Source organism: Cyrtonyx montezumae, unplaced genomic scaffold (assembly GCF_038088225.1).
Source record: "Cyrtonyx montezumae isolate F1298 unplaced genomic scaffold, pur_monq_1.0 scaffold_2, whole genome shotgun sequence".
Lineage (NCBI taxonomy): Eukaryota > Metazoa > Chordata > Aves > Galliformes > Odontophoridae > Cyrtonyx > Cyrtonyx montezumae.
In genome coordinates, this window is record NW_027071936.1 from 4906407 (window position 1) to 4926094 (window position 19688).

The 19688-nt window shown below is 41.5% G+C and overlaps 1 long non-coding RNA gene across 1 annotated transcript in view; it reads left to right on the plus strand.

Moving 5' to 3' along the window:
* Positions 1-18190, plus strand: part of LOC136048610 (uncharacterized) — an 87303-nt gene extending 69113 nt beyond the window's left edge. The window contains exon 3 of the long non-coding RNA XR_010622198.1: positions 18174-18190. This is a non-coding gene — a long non-coding RNA (uncharacterized LOC136048610). The remainder of the gene's footprint in view (positions 1-18173) is intronic.
* Positions 18191-19688: the final 1498 nt, after the last annotated feature.

A 19688-nucleotide genomic window follows, 5' to 3' on the forward strand; every position in this document is an offset into this window, starting at 1 on the left:
GTATAGATGATGGTATATTTTGAGTAGTTCTATATAGATAGGATACAAATAATACAAAAGAGAAGATGGCTCACCTTCAGGATGTCAAGGCTCATAGGGGACTCCATGTAGGAGGAATCTCCAATAAGAGATCCTTCCCTGGTGGTGGTCAGCCCTTAAATGGGGTTTGGGAAAGGTGGAGCCAGACTCCACCCCTTCCAGTCACACAGGTATATCACCTCCACCTGTGGCCCCATGGCTGACTTGGTGCTCACCTCAGGTGGCTAATCAGTGGTTCAGGTCGTGATTCAGCAGTTCCCATACAATTGTAAAGTTCTGTTTCTTTCTTGTTCTATTGTAATTATACATTAAGATAACAAGGCAGAGAAATTCTTCTTCTGTTATGTTTTTTTGTTAGCCTGAAGTTAATTCAATATTAACACATAAAAATAATATGGAGGTTAAGTGAAATAATAGATGCAGCTATGTTGTAACTCTTTTATACACAGCCACTGAAAGAAAGCAAAAAGAAAAAAAATAGGCAGTTTCAACCTGAGGAGGTATGAGGGACACCTACTTGTTCTAAGAGGATACATTGTGCTATCTTTGGTCAAAAGGGCTGGAAGAGAGGACTTTCTTTGAACATTTAACCAAGAACTCAGGTAGGAAAATCACTGCTGCAAATTATTTCTTATGTGTATTGTTTTGTTTTCATTTATGAAATAGCTTTTCTGAGTGCTTCTTCCCTGCACTAAAGTCTCGCCACCTCAAGTAAGAGAATCTCCGGCATTATCAGATAATTGTGTTAAAGCTTGGTAAGAAAAATGTTTTCCTTCCAACATTAATTTCTTCTAAAGCAAAAAAATACTTGTGGAAAAGCTGGACTTCTCCAACACTTAAACTCCTGAACATGTCAGTGATAGCTTGTGCTGAAGTAATTATTGCAACATACTCAAAGTATGTTATCAAAATGTTTTGACTGAGTAAATTTGGTAACACTTCTGATAAAAGACTGTTTCAAGGCAGGATTTCATGGACACACAAACTTCAGACCAGAAAATGGGAAGAAGTTAATATTCTCATTTTTCCCCAATGAAGACTTCTAAAGAAATTTATTGTCACTACCCATCAGCACATCAGTATAGTCAACAAGGCAGGAAAAGGGCTACCTGTAGAAAGAAGTCCACCTCAACTATTTCTCTGGATTTGCCAATCCGTTCTCAGTGCTGTATTTTTGTGGGCAGCTCTGCCTACTTCTGCTCTCCTTCAATGTTCCCAATTACAGTAACCTCTCTGCTGTAACTTGGTCTCAGTGTCTGAAGCCTGCAGGTACAGATGTGTCCAGTTCATCTTCATGGTTTTTTCAGCAACGCAAATATCAGTCATCTTAAGTAGCTTAATACACTGCTAGGCAAGTTTCTTATGCAAGGTTGTGCCAAATTCCCATTTCAAATCACTGTAGAACCACGGTGGATTTTTTTTTTTGTATTTTCCCTTTTTGTTGTAACATTTTCCTTCTACCCTTCTACCAACACAAGGAAGAACTAATTGGTAGTTTAGCAAGGTGCTTCTTACAAGTTGTTATAAAACAGAACTTATGAAAAGGATTCAGAGTTCAGTCCCGTCCTCTGGGAGTCAAAACCTGATGCTTATTTGGCCATGTGCAGGAAGATATCACTCTGTCTTTTCTAACAGGCATTGGTAGTATCATGTAGTGTGAAGTAATACAGAGGTTTGATGCCATAAAGAGTGTGAAGAAAGTAAGCAGGCATTCGTATATGAGGATAGCACAAAGCGTTTTATTTTTTTGTTTGTTTGTTTGTTTTTTTGTAAATAAGTATTTATATATGTTTAAGTGCTTCCAAAGCATCACCTAGGTCACTGTTATCTCATGGATGGTGCACATTTTCTGATCTGTATCATTTGGTTTTCTTACACAGAAAGCCAGCTAATGCTAGGTGAATGCTGTGTGTACACAAAGAGTGTACATCCAGGTCTTGTAGCTTTGTGTCTGCTTTCTTGTCTGTCATTTATCATCTCTAGAGCGTGTCTGCTAACAACTAACCATTCTGCCTAATCACAGAAGGGGCTGCCTAATGTTTTGCCACCAGATTTGTGAGGAGAAAAAGGATAGAACAGAAATGAATAATTTTAAGGAGTGAGGAATAATCAGAGGCTTTTACATGTAATTCCTGGCTGTCATCATCCAAATTAGCAATGGGTCTATTTGATACCTCAGTTCAGAGAGTGTGAATAGTGCTGCTTTGTGTCTTTCATGATGTATTTTTTGGTAATAACACAGTAGACTATACAAAGCCGTACAGTAAATCTATAGAATACGCTGCCCTAGAACAATTAAGTGACACTCAACCCAGTTACATCAATGGTGGTGTGCTCTGTTTGGGCTGCTGAAAAGTCAGACTGATGACATGTTAAGGGTGTCTGCTAAACCAGAATATTCAAGGGACTAGATAGAAACAATAGCCCTATGAACATACATTGAATTTAATAACAGTTGTTTTGCTTTTTTTTTTTTTCTCTGCTAATTTTGAATTGTTTCTCATGAAAGCCAGCTTTTTCTGCACAAGGCAGCAGGAATGGAGGGACAATGGAACTGCAGCTAAGTGAAGTATATTCTTCCTGCAGTCTCTCTGATGCTTTCCTGGAACTGGTAAGAGAAATCGGGTATATCCCATAGAATGCAACATGTGCTTGTGCTCATATTACATGCACAACGGCTGTGGAGGGCAGCTTTTAAAGGCACTCATTAAACTCATATTAATTTCAATGAGCTTTTGACCAGCTCTAAGCTGAAGCTCATGCCTTTGATGAATATGGTAGCTACATTTTAATACCACTTTTAAATAATTCCAAAACCCCCATTGTTCGTTTCTTATATTACAGCAGTCTTTGTTAGAAGTAATTTCTCATGCCATACAAGCTGGAAGGTGACTGAAGTTGCTGAAGCAGAGGAAAGAAAGCATTATCCACTGTCTTTCTTCCTAAGAAAGTATTTCTTCAGTTTCAGTTGGCCTAGTCTTGAAGAATCATTCAACTCTGGGTTACAGTGTTAGTGGAACAGAGCAATCTTAATTGATGTGACAGCTTGTGCTAAGATGCTATGCAATATCTTATTTTTTTACTTATTCATTAAATGGTTTGATATTGAGTTAAATAAATAATCAAAAACTATTACAAGGTCAAATAGCTATTTCTCTCTTAGACAATACATGGTACTTGGCACTAATGACCTGCGTCTCACCAGACTTCTATGGGATAAACTTCATTTTGAGAAATCTATTGCTCTAAAGTGTCTGGCAAGTGATGCTGTAAGAAGAACTGAAGAATGATCACTGAGAAGGGATCGCCAACAAATTCTTCTCTTTTGGCATGGCCTATAAGTTACAAAAATGTAGGGTTCTTATGGGACTTTCACACCCAGACACTGCCTGTAATTCCATGCCTTATTAATGAAAGTCAGCAGTTGCAGAGAAGTGTGGTTAGAGCCATGGAACTCACAGTTCCATGGTTTTGTATTTTGCACACAAACAGCTGTTAATACTCAGCTTCTATATATTTCAGTGTATAGTTAGTATCCATACCCTCTGTTTTTGGAAAACAGAGAAATTGGGTACTGTAAATCACACAATCTATTAGTAGGAAAGTCAAATGCAGACTTTGATTCAGTGGAGTCCCCATGCAATAATTATTGCATTACACTGTTTCTCATTGCATTTAAGGAATGCACATGTATGTTATGTTTTTGCTCAGTCAGGGATAATTGCTGAATTTTCTCTACATTACTGAAGATGATAGACATCAAAGGGAGCAGGATTAGATTTACAACAAAGATCTGTACTGTTTTTATTTATATGTACACGAGGTATGTATAGATCTTTGTATCTGTGCTACAGTGGTTCATATGCCATGTGCCAGTAAGTCTTCCTCAGAAAACATGCATTATGACTTTCTGCACAGTTTAAGTTGTTCTTAAGCTTTGGCTTGCATACTTTCACAAAACTATGCCAAGATGATGGACCCATCTTGTTTAATATCTTTATTGATGTCATAGATGAGGGCATTGAGTATACCCTCAGTAAGTTTGCACAAGACACTAAGTAGGGAGGTAGTGTCAATCTGCCTGAGGGTAGGGAGGCCCTCCAGAGAGATCTAGATAAGCTGGATCACTGGGCTGAGGTAAATGGGATGGGATTCAACAAGGCCAAGTGTCGGGTCCTGCACTTTAGCCACAATAATGATTATATGGTGGAGGGTGGAGATAATGGTGCTGGTGGAACTGCAAATCTGAGGAGTAGAATTAAGTTTGTTGTGACTGTTTTCCTATGAACCATAGGCATGCTGATTGTGAGGTATGTGTATCTCTGATTGAAGGAGAAGAAAAGCCCTCTTTGTTTCCTTGTTTGGAAGCAGGGATGCTGTGTATAGCTGTGGGTAGCGTTGTTGATATGCACTCCAGTGCGCAGTCTATATTTGGATGCATTAGAGCAGAAATAAGTTCCTGAAGTTAGTTGCTGCTAACTCCAAGACCCTGTTTTATCAGTTACTGATCAGAAAAGCTGAGTTAGCAGACTGGGCTCATGTTTTTTAAGAACAGTAATATTTGGTCTCTCATTTCAAATTATTTGGAACACACCCTCCCTCTCTCCGATTTAAACTCAAAAGCTGCAAGATATTTGCTTCTTAATTGTACTTGAATCTTTGCTGAATTTAATCACTCTATCTAACTCTTGCTGTCCCTTTTCACAGGGATGGTGCAAAGTATGATTTGTCTATACATCCTACACAGAATGAAAGTAGCTTATGTGGTTTTGCTTATCATTTCTTTAGTCCTATTAAATGAATTAGATAAGATTTAAAATTCAGCAGTGAGGCCTTTTGAAAATCTTGTTCTCTGGGAAGTAATTCAGCAAATTCATTACTTGCACTGTCACCTGATATTATTTTGTTCTCCCTTATCAACTAGTTTTCTTAGTATAGAGAGAATACTGTATTCTAAGAAACCTATTTGTTGTGTACTATAGCAGAGCTCAGTTTAAGATGGAGGGAATAAAAAAAGTTCAGAAGACTTTCCATGTTAAATAGCAAAGTTTTCTTTTGTAAGAGTCTAATAAGAAGGCAATTTTTTCTATGAATTTGGTGAATGACTATACAGCTTCCAGACAGAGCTCTCAGCTTTCACTGTGCACTGACTTTCTCTTCGTGTATGCTGAGTTTTTATGCAAAATTCACTTGAAAACATTTGGGTTCAGAACAATAATAACAATTTAACATAAAAGCAGCACATTTATTTGAAATACCTCAGAGTCAACACATCTTACAAGGAATACTTGTGCAAAATATTCCCTGCACAGGAAGTAAGAGGCAATATTTGGTGGAAGGTGGAAATCCTGGTGTCTTTTAAGACAGGTTAGAAAATAGGAGATTCTCAAGAGCTTTACCAGGATTTCAAGTGCTGTGTTTTCCCTGTGAGCCACAGGTTAATCTCTTGGCATACGGACAAAACAGTGTATAGAGCCCTTCTTTCTGCTGCTGCTTTTTCATTCCAGCATTGACTCATTCCTGGATACTAATGTTCTTCCCTCATTTATTTAGGTTCTCTTGGTATTTATGAAACAAAACCAACAAGCTGAATCTTCTGTTTGTCTGCTGGTGACCTTAAAAGGGAAGTTATTGGAATATTTAAGCTCATGGAGGGAAGGTTAAACTGGATGTCAGGGGGAAGTTCTTCACAGAGAGAGTAGTGAGGTGCTGGAACAGGCTGCGCAGAGAAGCTGTGGATGCCCCCATCCCCAGAGGTGTTCAAGGCCAGGTCGGATGAGGCCCTGGGCTACCTCATCTAGTACCAGATCTGGAGGTTAGTGGCCCTGCCTGTGCCATTGGTGTTGGAACTTGATGATCCTTGGGGTCCCTTCCAACCGAAGTCATTCTATGATTCTAAGATATGTCAGCAAGCTGATGATACCATTGCTGTTGTATTGATGAGTATAGCTAGCCACATATTTTTATTGTTTGGATGGGAACAGTTCAAAAACTGTTTTGGTATATCTCTAGGTGCCATTATGAACTTTCTTAACTTCTTTTCCTGTTGCCATACTATTTAGTTTTAAGTCTCTCTTGTGGTGTTTTCTCATTAGGATGTGAAGAATCAGAAGCAAATGAAAATTAGAATAACACTGCAAAAAAAAAATTAGAATAGGATACAAAAACACTGCAAAAAAAAATTAGAATAGGATACAAAAATCTGTAATTTTCTGTTCATAGAATTTCATTTTTATTAAGATAATGAAAAGCTTAGTAGTGAACTCTTCAACTCTGGGGGAGCCTGTTGATGAGGCATTCTTGCTTCAGCTGCAGGAGGCGTTGTGCCCACGGGCTCTTGTCCTGATGGGGGATTTCAACCACCTGGATATCTGCTGGGAAGGTGGCATGGTGGGTGGCAGACAATCCATGAGATTCCTGGAGTCTGTTGAGGACAACTTCCTGGTCCAGGTAATGGAAGGACTGACCCAAGGTGAAGCCTTACTGGGCCTGGTGCTCACTAATGCAGAGGAGAGCATTAGAGAGGTTAAGATTGGAGGCAGCCTGGGCTGTAGTGACCATACCTTGGTGGAGTTTGTGATCTTGAAGAATGAGGGCCTGGCAACTAAGACCCTGTGCTTTAGGAGAGCAAACTTCCAGTTGCTTAAGGAACTTCTGAGTGGGATGACTGGGAAACTATCTTTAGAGGCATGGGCACAGAACAAAGCTGGCAGCTCTTTAAGGAACCCTTCTGTGAACACAAGAGCTCTCCATCCCCCTGCAGAAGAAGTCAAGAAGGGGAGTCAGGCAACCATAGGACAGGCTGGAGAAATGGGCCCATGAAAACCTAATGAGGCCAAGTGCATGGTGCTGCACTTGGGTCAGGGCAATCCCAGGTATTTATATAAACTGGGCTAAGATCTCCTTGAGAACAGCCCTGTGGAGAAGGACTTGGGGTTTCTGGTAGATGAGAAACTGAGAGACATGAGCCAGCAGTGTGCGTTTGCAGCCTGTGTTCTGGGCTGCATTAAAAAAGGGGTGGCCAGCAGAGTGAGGGAGGTGATTGTCCCCCTCTACTCAGCTCTTGTGAGGCCCCATCTGCAGTACTGCATCCAGGCCTGGGGCCCCCAGTACAGGAAGAACGTGGAGCTCTTGGAGCGGGTCCAGAGGAGGACCACTAAGATGATCAGAGGGCTGGAGCACCTCTCCTATGAGGAAAGGTTGAGGGAACTGAGCTTGTTTAGCTTGGAGAAGAGAAGGCTCCAGGGAGACCTCATTGCAGCCTTCCAGTACTTGAAGGGAGAATATAAACAGGAGAGGGAATGGCTGTTTACAAGGATGGATAGAGATAGGACAAGGGGGAATGGTCTTAGTGAGACAGGGGAGGTTTAGGTTAGATATTAGGAGTAAGTTTTTCACACAGAGAGTGGCAGCACACTGGAACAGGTTTCCCAAGGACGTTGTAGATTCCCCATCCCTGGAGGCATCCAAGACATTCAAAAGCAGGCTGGATGTGGCTCTGGGCAGCCTGGTCTAGTAGCTGGCAACCCTGCACATAGCAGGGGAGTTGAAACTAGATGATCATTGTGATCCTTTTCAACCCAGGCCATTCTGTGATATGATCTATGATATGGTATTCTATGATATGAACTGGTAAAATATATTTTGAGATGGTAGAATTGGCACATATGTCTTGAAACCTCAATGACAATAAATAGTTACATAGTTTTATGACTAGGTAGCAGATTGGCAGTATCACTACATGGTAACTGCAGCTAAAGTAACACAACTAATGAAATAATAACACATGAGAGTAAATAAAATGCTGTTTGACAGGTGAAGAAATGCTTTAAGTTAAGTAAGAAATCTGTGTATAGTTTAAATAATGTTAACATTCTGAACCAGGCCCATGGAAGTGTGGAAAGAGAGTTAGGTCTGTCTCTCTATACTTAATATGGCCTGGTGCCTTTCCAACAAATATTTTATTATGAGAACTCTCCCAGCAGTTTTGGAATGTGAGCAGCATTTTGGACCTCCATATGGGTTTAAAAATTATTTTTTTCTCCACTGAGCAGAGACAAATGTGCAGAGAAGTGGAAGAAAGAAAAAGTTTAGTCCCAGGCTGTTAAAGGCAAATACAAACCTTTCTATGCAGAACCTCATCTCCCACCTCACATTAAGATATAGCTAAAATACATTTTTAAGCTGCGGACTGTGGATTGAGCTCTAGCAGAAGATTTTCATTTTATGCCTCCTGCAACTGTTTTGTTACAGAGAATGTTGCTTTTACCTCTTCTGCATGGATAGTTGGGCAAACCTGCAGTCAGAGCTCTGCTCATCCTGACTTAAAAAAGCTGGGAAGATGAACTCAAGTCTTCTGCACTGTACCCTGATTCTGAGCTGTTCTGACATGTGACCATGCAAAACTTTGTTTCCTTCTCCTATGGGAGAAAAATATCATTCCAAGCCTTGAGAGCTGGCATAAAGTAAAATAGTTGGTGGATACTTTACTGGTGATGGGAACAGATGAAGGTTTCAGGCTTGATTCCTACATATTCCTCCTTTCTGCAGTATTTGACCTTCCTGCACGTCTCCCTAAACTAGTATTGTAGCTGCCTGTTTCACACTTGGGAATATGAATGGAAGGAAATGTATAGCAGAGCTGGAATTTGATTCCTCTCCATGCAAGTACCTCATCTGGTGCGATATTCCCAGAATCTCTTTTCTGATGGCTCTGTATTTTCAGTATACAGCCAAAATGGTTACTGATTCATCTGGCATTTCCTTAGTTGTCATTTATCTCTGCAAGTTTTGGGTCCAGTTTTTCCACTGATATAGATAGAAATAAGAATACAAACCCAACTCAATTGGCTGAATCCAGAGTAAATTGTATGAAATATTCTCCTTGTCATTGCCAGTTTTTTCTTTTTCTTTTTTTCTTCTTTCTTTTTTTTCATATTTTCTGCTTTTCTTTTAATTCCTCTCTTAGTTGTACTCTGAAAACAAAAGCTTTTTTCTTTTTCTTAGCTTGAAACAAAACAGCTTTATAGTTACTACCAATAGCTCCCAAGACTTATGGAAAATTAGCAAGATTATAAAACCTACACAGTGTGTGTGGTTTGCTGTTGCAGCTGCACTTTAAAGGAAAAGTAATATACACATTTGTCCTCCTTAGAAAAGCATCTATAAATTAGCACCCTTTGAAACATTCCTGATGCCTAGCATCATGTATTACAGCCACAAGTGGCTTCTCCATTTTTAACATTTCACTTAAACTGTCATGCCAAGAAGGGTCTCCATTCAGGCCCTTTTCTTGGCATTTTCTGACCATGTCTCTTTCTTCCACAGGGCTGAGGTACAGCAGGGCTGTGAGGTGTGGAGGCCATGCCATGGCTCAGCATTGCCCTGTTGCTCTCCTCTGCCATGGGCCTGGGATTTCCTGTGTGTGACAAGTGGACATATGAAGCTATCTTCCAGAGGAGTTGTGGCAGGACCTCATCCTGGCTCTAATCCAGCTATGCCTCCACAAAGTTTGTGCCTGAGAAGACTCACAATGCCATGTCTCCATGTGGCAACAGTGAGTGTGACTGCAGCTGGAGTACCACAGCCTGCCCAGCTTCCCATGGGTTTCAGGCCTTAAGACCGTTGTGCCTTCGGCAGCAGTGGGGTCATGTCCTGTTGAGTGTGCTGGGAGGGATCATGCCTGCATTGAGAGGGTCTGCCGGCATCCATGTTATTGTCTGCTCCAAGTGCTGGCACTGCCATTTGTCTGTTTGTCCAACAGCTTTGAGGAGTTTAAGGGTATGCTTCAGAAAAATGGGGCATGGTGCTTTCTTGCAGCAATTAGAGCGAAGAGGAGAAACTTAAAGCAAATGAGTAGGATTGGAGTTAGCTCTGCTGTCAAGGAGTCTTTCTTAAAATCTCTCTTTCCATAATTTGAGTCAAAATAATACAAATTCTACTAAAACTTCAGTTTTCTTGCTTTGTATATTGACTCTAGGACAAAGGAATTACAGCCCATGGAGATGCACATGAGTGAAGTGAGCGAGGCAGAGATATTAGCAATTGTCCTTCCCTGCCCTGTCCTCTGCCTTTGTTAATCTGCATGAGTAAATTAAATTGAAATTAAGCTATTAATTTATCACCATGTTGTGGTGACAGCAGGCAGGACCAGAACGCTTTACAAACACGTAGAACTATATTAACATCAGAAGCAGATTCTTCCCCTGAGAGAGGAGAAGATTTCAAAGAATGCACAAAGATACCACAGGGCTGTAATCCCTCTTGCTGTACAGAAAACAACCAATTGTTGTTGAAACCCTCAAAGGGGATGATGGGCCCAGGGATCTGCACAACACATGCAGGCTACAAGGGGGGAGGGGGAGAGGAAGCCACTATAAAAATTACCACAGTAAAAGGGGAAAGATACTGTACGGTAATAACTCAGTGTGACTGCCTCGAGAAGTGCACAGCCCTCTGGATGCAGACTGTCTCTCCAATGATGGGCTATGCCTCTGCCCACATCCCTGTGGTGTCTTCACCTGCTGAAATCCGTGGTTGTAGGGCTGCCCCTTTTTCCTCTGTGGGATGCTATCAGGTAGCCCAATATCTATCAGGGATAGACACCCTGTGGTCCTGATTTAGCTAAGCACTTAAACACATGCTTAAGGGATTTGCTGAACTGGATGCTGCATGCTGTACTGGCTCCCTCCACATCTCCTGGCTCCCTGAGCAGATGGCTTCACCTCTGTTTTATCCTTTAGGATGCTCCTGCTGTCCAAGGCTTGGTCCCTCTCCTTCACAGCACTCGGGGTGCCTCATAAGGTAGGTCATTTTGGGGTTATTTTGTGTGGGAGCTGTGCTCATCTGCCCTTCTCCAGGTCTACAGGTGGGAGAACATTCTGTCTAGCTGAGAACCACACAGAGCATGGTCCCCAGTCCCACTGACAATTCTTGCAGTTGCCCCACCTTGCTGCATACGTGGCAGAGATTTAAGTGATTTAAGACCCTAAGTCTGAGGGCTTTGGTGGGAATAAAGTCCAGAGCTCCTAAGCCACTTCACTGTTAAATAAAGTTCAGTCCCTCAGACATCTAGGATCTCTTCAAAATATTGTATTCAACTTCAGATTACAAAAGAATGTTTTGATTCCCACATAGGTGAGTTTATTTACTCAGTCCTGCTTTGCTCCATCAAGAAGAACTCATTGGGAGAGGTCAGAGGGCCCCATTCATCTGCCTAGAAGGAACTCTTGCCTGCCTTAGTGATGTTCTGCAGGGAAATGCAAACCTGCCAAGCTTTACTTACCTTAGCCCCGTGAGCAGTGAGGCATGATGATAGATGCATGGTTCCAACATATTTTGGAGACTGGCCAGGGGAAACTCATCTCCTGGCAGTAGCAGGACACACATGCCCTGACACCATGTGGTTCATGGGTCCCAAGCCCCATTGAGTAGAAGAGAGGAAGCAAAGAAAGCATGGAGAGCAGCCATGGGTGAAGTACATGCAGCTGGAGGTGTCTCACAGGGGAAGAGAAACAGGGGAGAGCTGTGAGTGATGTTTAACTGTATCCATTAAACACAGAAAGCAGTGACATAATTTTGGGATAGTGAATGTACCATCTGAACTATCCTAGAAGGAAGTCAAGTGCCGTGAAAATAACACCATATGTTTAGAGAGCCTGAACTGAAGGTGTCCAAACCATGGAGCTGGATTTTTCTGGGATCCTTTGCAGATGTGGCTCATAAAGTGCCAAACCCTGGGAACCTGTCCTTTGCACCCCTTCTTGGGGCAGCTCTGCCAAAGCCTCTCTGGAGCCACATGTCCTGGCAGACAGGCAGATGCTAACACGGAGCTCTGTGTTTTCTGCAGGAACCCACACAACTTGTGAATCAATGGCCAGACTGTTGTGTTGCTGTGCCACTACATGTCTGGATAGGATCCCACAACTTCCCCCAGCAGAACTTGGATTCAGGTTCTGAAGGAGCTGAGACAGCAGGCTGACACAGCCCACCACCTTGCAAAACAAAAAAGCACCTCAATACCCATTTAAAAGTTGTATTTCAGGCCCCCATAAAGAAGCTGGTAAGAAAGTCTGAATTAACGATTAATGATTGTTTTGTTTGGAGATTTTTTACCAGGTCTGAGGCTTTATGTATGGGACAGACTCAGAGCTTTGTCATCTCTGTTAAGATCAAGTCACAGTTCGATATTCTTGATCAGGCAGTGGCAGGGGGGAGAGAGGGGATGTGTAGACCTGGATTTCTTCTGCTCCGTGCCAGCCCTGAGACCAAAACCAGATCAGGGTCTGAACGGAACTCTGGCATTGACTCAGGCCCCAGCCAAAGCTGTCCTGAGTGATGTGGACATCCCGTTCAGCTGCAAGGGTAGGATCTAATATACCCAACTCCTGTGCTTGTTCAACAACCACTTTTGCCTGCTGAAAAGCCTCATGTTCTGTTCTTCCCCAGTGCCATACTTGGCCCTTCTTTGTGAGTTGATACAAAGGCCTCAGCAGCTGCGCTAAGTGGGCTATAAAGGAACAAGTATCCCAATATACTAACGAATTCTTGCAGCTGCTTAGGTGTTGTAGGGACTGGGAATGCCTGAACATTATCTATGACTTTTCTGTCCAAAATACTCCTTGGAATTTCACAAATAGGCCTGGACCATGCACCTTCTGTAGATTTATAGCCCATCCTTTTTCCTCCAGATAGGTGATCAATGAATCTGCCGCCCCAACTACTGCCTCCAGTGAGTCTGACATCAACATGAGATTGTTGAAGTAGTGATACAAGTTAACATCATTAGGTCTTCCCCAGTCTGCCAGGTTATGCACCACCAGGTTATGACAGTATGTTGGTGAACGTATGTACCCCTGTGGCATGACCCATGTAAATGCAAATTGGTCCTGCAATTCTTCACCAATTGGAATACTGAAGAATGCATTTGTCAAGTCTAGGACTTGGTTATTTCCCTTCTGAATGTGTCCATTACGGAGGTAATATTGGGTACTGCTGCGTGAATAGGTGATGTGACCCTATTTAACTCTCTATAGTCAACTGCTATTCTCCATGTGCCATCTGACTTCTGCGCCGGCCATATGGGGGAATTATACAGGCTATGTGCAGGTTTTATGATCCCAAGCTACTGTAATTTCTGCAGAATCCTGGATATTTCATCTTGCTTCCCCCCCCCCACTTCAGGAGTCTAGCTTTATGCTAGTAATCTGGTATGGTTCCGTCAGGCAAACAGGATCATGCTTTGCATGACCTCTCAATATTGTCTGCACCTCCCAGAACTCTCCTATGGAGAGCCAGACCTCATAAAATGTCTATGCCCAAGATGTATTCTGGGACCGGGGCAATAGACACCTTATACTCCCAGGGTAGGAGGTGCCCAAACCCCAGTTTCAACCATGTCTAGGTGACAAGAATGGTCTGTTCCCCAAAGCCTCTGATCATCACTCTGTCCTCTTTAAACTTAGTAGGATCCCCATAAATCATCTATGCTTCTGCACCTGTGTCAACCAATGCCATGGCTTGTATATTTTTCTGGGACCAAATAATTGTCAGTTCAACACAGGGCCTCCGTTCCCATCTAAAGGCCCTGGTTACACAGGGACTAACATCCCCTGTCACACTATGAACAGTGCAATTGCCATTTCTATTCCCTCAAGTGGCTTGGGCATAGAGACCTGAGTCAACTGAGGAGGCTTTTTCCTTTTACTGGGAACCAGGAAATCTTCCAGGTTCTATGTTATTGGTATTCTTTCAATAGTTTTCACCCCTGTCTTTTTGGGGTGATTCTGAAATTTTTGATTGTCCTCCAACTGCCTCCAGAGCTGGAGGAGGACATGACTGGGCTGGTGATCAATTTTAGAAAATTGAATTCCAGCCCAAATTAAATTGTTGAACATTTGTTTTTGGGATACCCATATGAGTCTCTATTAAGGAGTCTATGGGGTGCGCCTCCTGTTTTTAGTTACAGTGAGTACCTTGTCCCCTTCTGATATTTGAATACTGTAGCTGGCCTGAAGGTGCTCCGTTTCCCCCAAATTAGTCACCAGCTGGGCAGCTTGCTGGACAACGACCTCCAAGGCCACCACAGGGTTCAATATGGATACTTACATATACTGAGTTGCATTAAAAAAAGCATGGCCAGTAGGTCAAGGGAGATCTCCCTCTACTCTGCCCTGGTGAGGCCTCACCTGGGGTACTGTGTCCAGTTCTGGGCTCCCTGGTACAAAAAAGACAGAGACCAAAAAGAGTCCAGCAGAGGGCTACAAAGATGATAAAGGGTGTGGAACGCCTCTTTTAAGAGGAAAGGCTGAGAGACCTAGGTCTGTTGAGCCTTGAAATAAGAAGACTCAGAGGGGATCTGGCCCATGTCTATAAACATCTAAGGAGAGGGAGGCAAAGGGATGAGGCTGGACTCTTCTCAGCAGTGTGTGGCAAGGACAAGGGGAAATTGCCACAAACTGATACGTAGGAAGTTCTGCACAAATGTGCGTGGGAACTTCTTCACAGTGCATGTGAGAGCGGGAGGGTTCCTGCTGTAAAATTAGGTCCCTCATTCCAGCGAAAAATTTGTACTAAATTGGGGCTTTAAAAGGATTCCTTGTATATTGCCTCTTTCATCCCCTGCTCACAAATATACATTTGGAGGTTCTCCATGGAGGACCACAAACCTACGTGTACCAGGATGTCAGTCTTATTAGACCAAGTGATATGGCACACCACCATCAACCAATCCATTAGTGAATGGTTTCCTTCATTATGTTGCACAGTGGTGTATAATCTTTTGTCTAAGGACAGGGTGCAAGGTTATGGATGTGAGTTCGGAATTCTCTGGTCTATTGACAACAACACTCTCTGCCCCCACGTTCCAAAACAAAAGCAACCAAGAGGGTACCATTTCTCTTGATTTTTGACAAAATAATTGGAATAAGTCTATTAATTCAGAAGCCATATAGGGGTTGGATGTAATATGATGATGAGTTTGGGAAGGGGGCTATTGATCAGGGGGCACCCCTACTGGTGCATCTTGAATCTTTCTAGTTTTTTATCTGACTATGGGTTGGATCTCAAAAGGATCTGCCTCAAATTGGGCTTCAAGATCAGATCTTGAAATTTTCTCCTTTGGAATACCCACATTCACTGATTCAGGTCCCTGGGTATTCTCCAGGCAATATTCCAAATTTATTTTACAGAGATAGCTAAACTTGATTTTTTTCCTGTTAATAAACTAAGTCATTGCTCTAGTTTCTCAGCGTGATCACATAATAACTGGTTTTCATTCTCAAGGGAGTTATTTGAGAGTTGTGCTTGATTTAATGCTTTAATGAGTGGCCACACCACAGTAGAAACAGCCAGCTGTCGCTCCTTTGTGATTGGAATATTTTTATCTAACCCATGGAAACATTCTGCCACATGGGATGGAAATTGAAGTACATTCCCACTATCCCACAAGGGACCCCATTTTTCAACTATAGTTGCAAGTTCATAATGGGGGATCCCAGAAATCTTGGGATATCTTCTGGCAGGGTTTTATCCAAAGATGTTCTCCCCCTTGACCCATTTTAAGATATTCCAAAGAAGCACAATTTCTTCCTTGAAGCTTTGGCCTGCCTTGCCCAATGTCTTTACATTTTACACTACAAAGAGATGTTACAAAAAGGAAGGATAAGAGTGCTCATCCATCCCCAAGAACATAGCTTGTAGAGAAAAAACTCCAAGATAAGTGATCTCCAACAAGAGATTCCTCCTCAGTCACAGTCAGCCCTTAAATGAGCCAGGCTCCACCCCTTCTGGTTGCACAGGTGAATTGCCTTCACTTGTACTCCCAGGGCTTACTGGGTCTATTCTTCAGGTGGTTAATCAGTGGTTCAGCCTGTGTCTCGGAGTCCCCTTGCAAGGGGTATTAGCCAAGTTATAATGGTTTGTCAAACTAGGCTCTTGTTTGTATAACCTCTCATGTTCCTTGCACTATGTCAACATCTAGCCATCTGGGATGGGGTGAGGGAACAAGTTTTTGTTTAGACAAAATAAAATCATGTAAAAATCATTTAAATTTATGTTTCTCTTTTAACAGAAGAAGTGTTTAAAAGGAAAACATACCTTTTTGAGTGAAGCATTTGTTTTTGTTCTTTATAAGTTTGAGTTCATGTTTGTTAAATGGCTTGTAGTTATTCAGTCATGAAGGTTTCCCTTGCTAACATAAAAATAGGTGTGACTGAAAAGTTTGTAGCAGGAAAATAAAACTGCCTTTCACCCACTTGGGTGTATTCAGAAAGGAATACAATTCAGACATAACTTTCTCAAGAAGACACATGGAGACCAAGGGAATAAATAATGCCACAAACCATGAGTCCACCCAAGGCCAAATTCCCAAGTGCTGGTGCTTCCTGACAAGGGAAATTCAAAACACTTGAATAAGAAAGAGAGGTAGCAAAGGTAGATTTTGAATAGCAAATGTAATTTCATTTTCTGACATGCCTCCTCATATATATAAATTAATTATCATTTAATTAAGACCCTTTGACTTTGCTAAACACAGCACACGTGCCTTTGAAATGGTAGGATCCTCTTGTCAGTGTACTTGTTTGTGAAAAGAATGGTGCTATGTTTTGTGCTGCACTGTGCTTGATCCCAGTCAAATGCCATAGGGAGTGGGATATTGGCTGTCTTGAAATGACCGAGTCAGGTCCTGCCTTGTGCTATGGGGTGACGTATCTGAGAGAAACTTCCTTGGTTTTGTCTTCACTGCTCCATAAGGGAGCATAAAACCAAGCCCAGCTATTTCACATGTGATTATGCTGATGAGTACAGAGGCAGGAGGAGAAAGTGGGTACAGACGCCAGGATAGAGAACTGACTTCAGCCCTCCAGTGTCACCATGGCTTTCTGAGAGCCAGGGGGTTACTGTGGAGTCCGCGGCAGCACAACTGACAGAACTCTTCCACTGAAAAAACATCTGTAGTTGTCTGCAAATAGCATCTTTACATGCCCATTGATGTAATCGAATTACCCAACAAAAGTTTTCCCTAGAAATCACTCTGCCATTAGTCATGAGTAATTTTGAACAATAAATCCTGTTGGTGACAGAGCCCTAACATTTTGTTTTGCTATCATGCATGTGGGCATATTTACTAACTTCAGAATTCAATATATCATAATCAGTTTCTGGGTCATTAGAGAGACTTGGCAAACTTTTACTGTACTTAGTAATGTGGGATTTTTTTTTTTTTTGGAGGTTTGTTGTTGTTTCAGGTCAAACCAGAGAGAGAGCCTTCTATTTGTGTGTTTTCAAATATGATTCATTTCTTGTCTTATTAGAAGTTGTATTTGTTTTTGCAACCCACAGGGAAAAGAAGAGCTGGTGATACTCTCTAATCATAAAACAAGAGGAAACCAATTATGGAAAATAAAAATTCAAAGACACCATATGCCATTCATTTCATTTTCATTCAAATTTTACAAATTTTCAATTCAAATTTCAAATGTATTTTAAGAAATATATCTATCTAATTCTGACCCACTAATAAAAGTTTACTTGGTAAGGGTTAACTTTCTCTTATGCACAAGGATCTAATTCATTTAAATCCCTGTTGAGCTTTTAGCTCATAAATGAAGTGTTATACAGTATTGCTGGAGCTCTTGGCATTGGGTGGCTTTTTCCCATCATAATATTGACTTATGAGACACATGCAAAATCTGTCCTCCTAGCTGTGACTGTGAAACAGAATGCAGCACCTCTTCAGTGAGCCTCTTGCAAGAGGTCATGCCTGGAGGGACTAAACTTGCCCTTGGGGAGGATGTGCACTTTGCTGGGTAGAAGTCCTACTCCAGGGAACTCTGTGCTTTCTGAACTTCAAGATGAGTCTGTGTATTTTGCAAAAAATTCCTAAAAAGCTTAAACAAATGTGAGTCTCTCTGTGTGTGTGCCCTCTCAGTGGTGTCTTTGGTGTCTGCTTATTGCTATGTGAAGCTACGAGGATATTACACTGTGAAGTATTTTAGAGTGGTGATCTGATGATCATGGAGATGCACAGCTAATACTGAGCCTGTTTTTAACATGATGTGCTGTAACTGAATATGCAGAATTGTTGTTTGCACATGAGACATTGACTCCTACCCCTATTTATGTCAAAATAATAGAAATGCAAACAACTATGTGAAGACAGATGTATGTGTGGGCTTCATGCTATGAACATTTATGCCTTAATGTATTATTAATGAGCTTCATCCTATTGACAAGAAGAAAGGTGACAGTTCTACTTCACGTACAAATGCTGGGCTGGTTTTCATTTACCAGTTTTTCTTTGTACTCCTCTGGCAAGGAAAAGCAATCTTTGTATAGGGAGAAATATAATTAGTACATCAAATTATTATTTTTTTCACATGTAAATACTGATCAAAACTTTGTTTTCAGATGTTTTGTTTTCAGTAATAACTTGGAAGAATATGAATCACCAGAGGCCAAGGAGTGAGGCTGTTATCCTGACATGGAATATTTTACTGTAGGACTCACAAACCACTTCAGTGTTGTGAAAATCTTCTTAAACCTCTCAGGCTGTCATATTGTGTTGTACTGTAGTGCATTGCACTTTGTTGCATTGTGCAAGGCTACAGTGTAACACATGCCTGCATCTTTCTGATTTATCCTTGCATATTTCAACTGCGGACTGAAATGAAAGAAAATATTAGTTAACTTAAGTCAACAATTGTTCATAAACTTATGAGAGAATGATTTCTGCTTTTAGTTCAAGCTGTACAATCTTCTGAAACAGTTTTCTGTCGAGGTTTTATGATTTTTGTTATTGGTATTCCACATCATAACATCGTGTAGTGCATTGGGAGTTCAACAGTTAATGCTCCAGCTCCATGAATCACTGATAGTTACGGGTATACCTGTCTCAGATGACAAGAACTCAGGGGACTTTGCATTGCTTTGTATTTTTACATTTTCTGCACAGAGGGAATGATAAAACTGTTTGCATGTCATGAGAGACTCTATTTCCTTTGGGGATCGACCCAGCAGCAGGTGCTCACTAGCCATCTTGGCTTCATTGTTTAGTGTAAGGTCTTCAGTTTTATAAAACTCTCTCTCTCTCATTTTATTCGATTTATTAACTTCACTTCCAATTACGCTGTGTTATTTTGCATTCCAATATCTTATTTACTAAATTAGCTTTTTTCCTCAGATTGTTGCCACTGTTTTGCTGTTAGGCCCAATTCCTTTTTCCTTTTTCCCTTTCCCCCTTCTCCTTTCCTGGGGTGTGGGTCAGTGGGTCCCCTGCCCCAATCATCAAGAAACCAAGCCAAAACAACCCCATAAACCATTGACACTTTTATACTTATACTCACATTAACTGGAGCCTCACATACATCCAGATCCATCTGAGTCCTTCAATGTTCAGCATCTCTGCTCTTGGCTTGTAAGCTCCTAGCTCTGGGAATGGAATAAAGAAAAACATCTTAGTGATTAAGTTCCTTACCCAGTGAACAGGCAGAAATCAGCATACGAAAATGGGGTAAACTATTGCAAAATCATGTCCATGAGAGCAGGTAATGAAACTTTGCTAAGAACTACAAAGAAATATAAGTACAAAATAAGTATTAGATGGAAAAGAGTGTTACTCTGTGTCATGCTTCAATATAAAAGAGGGAGAC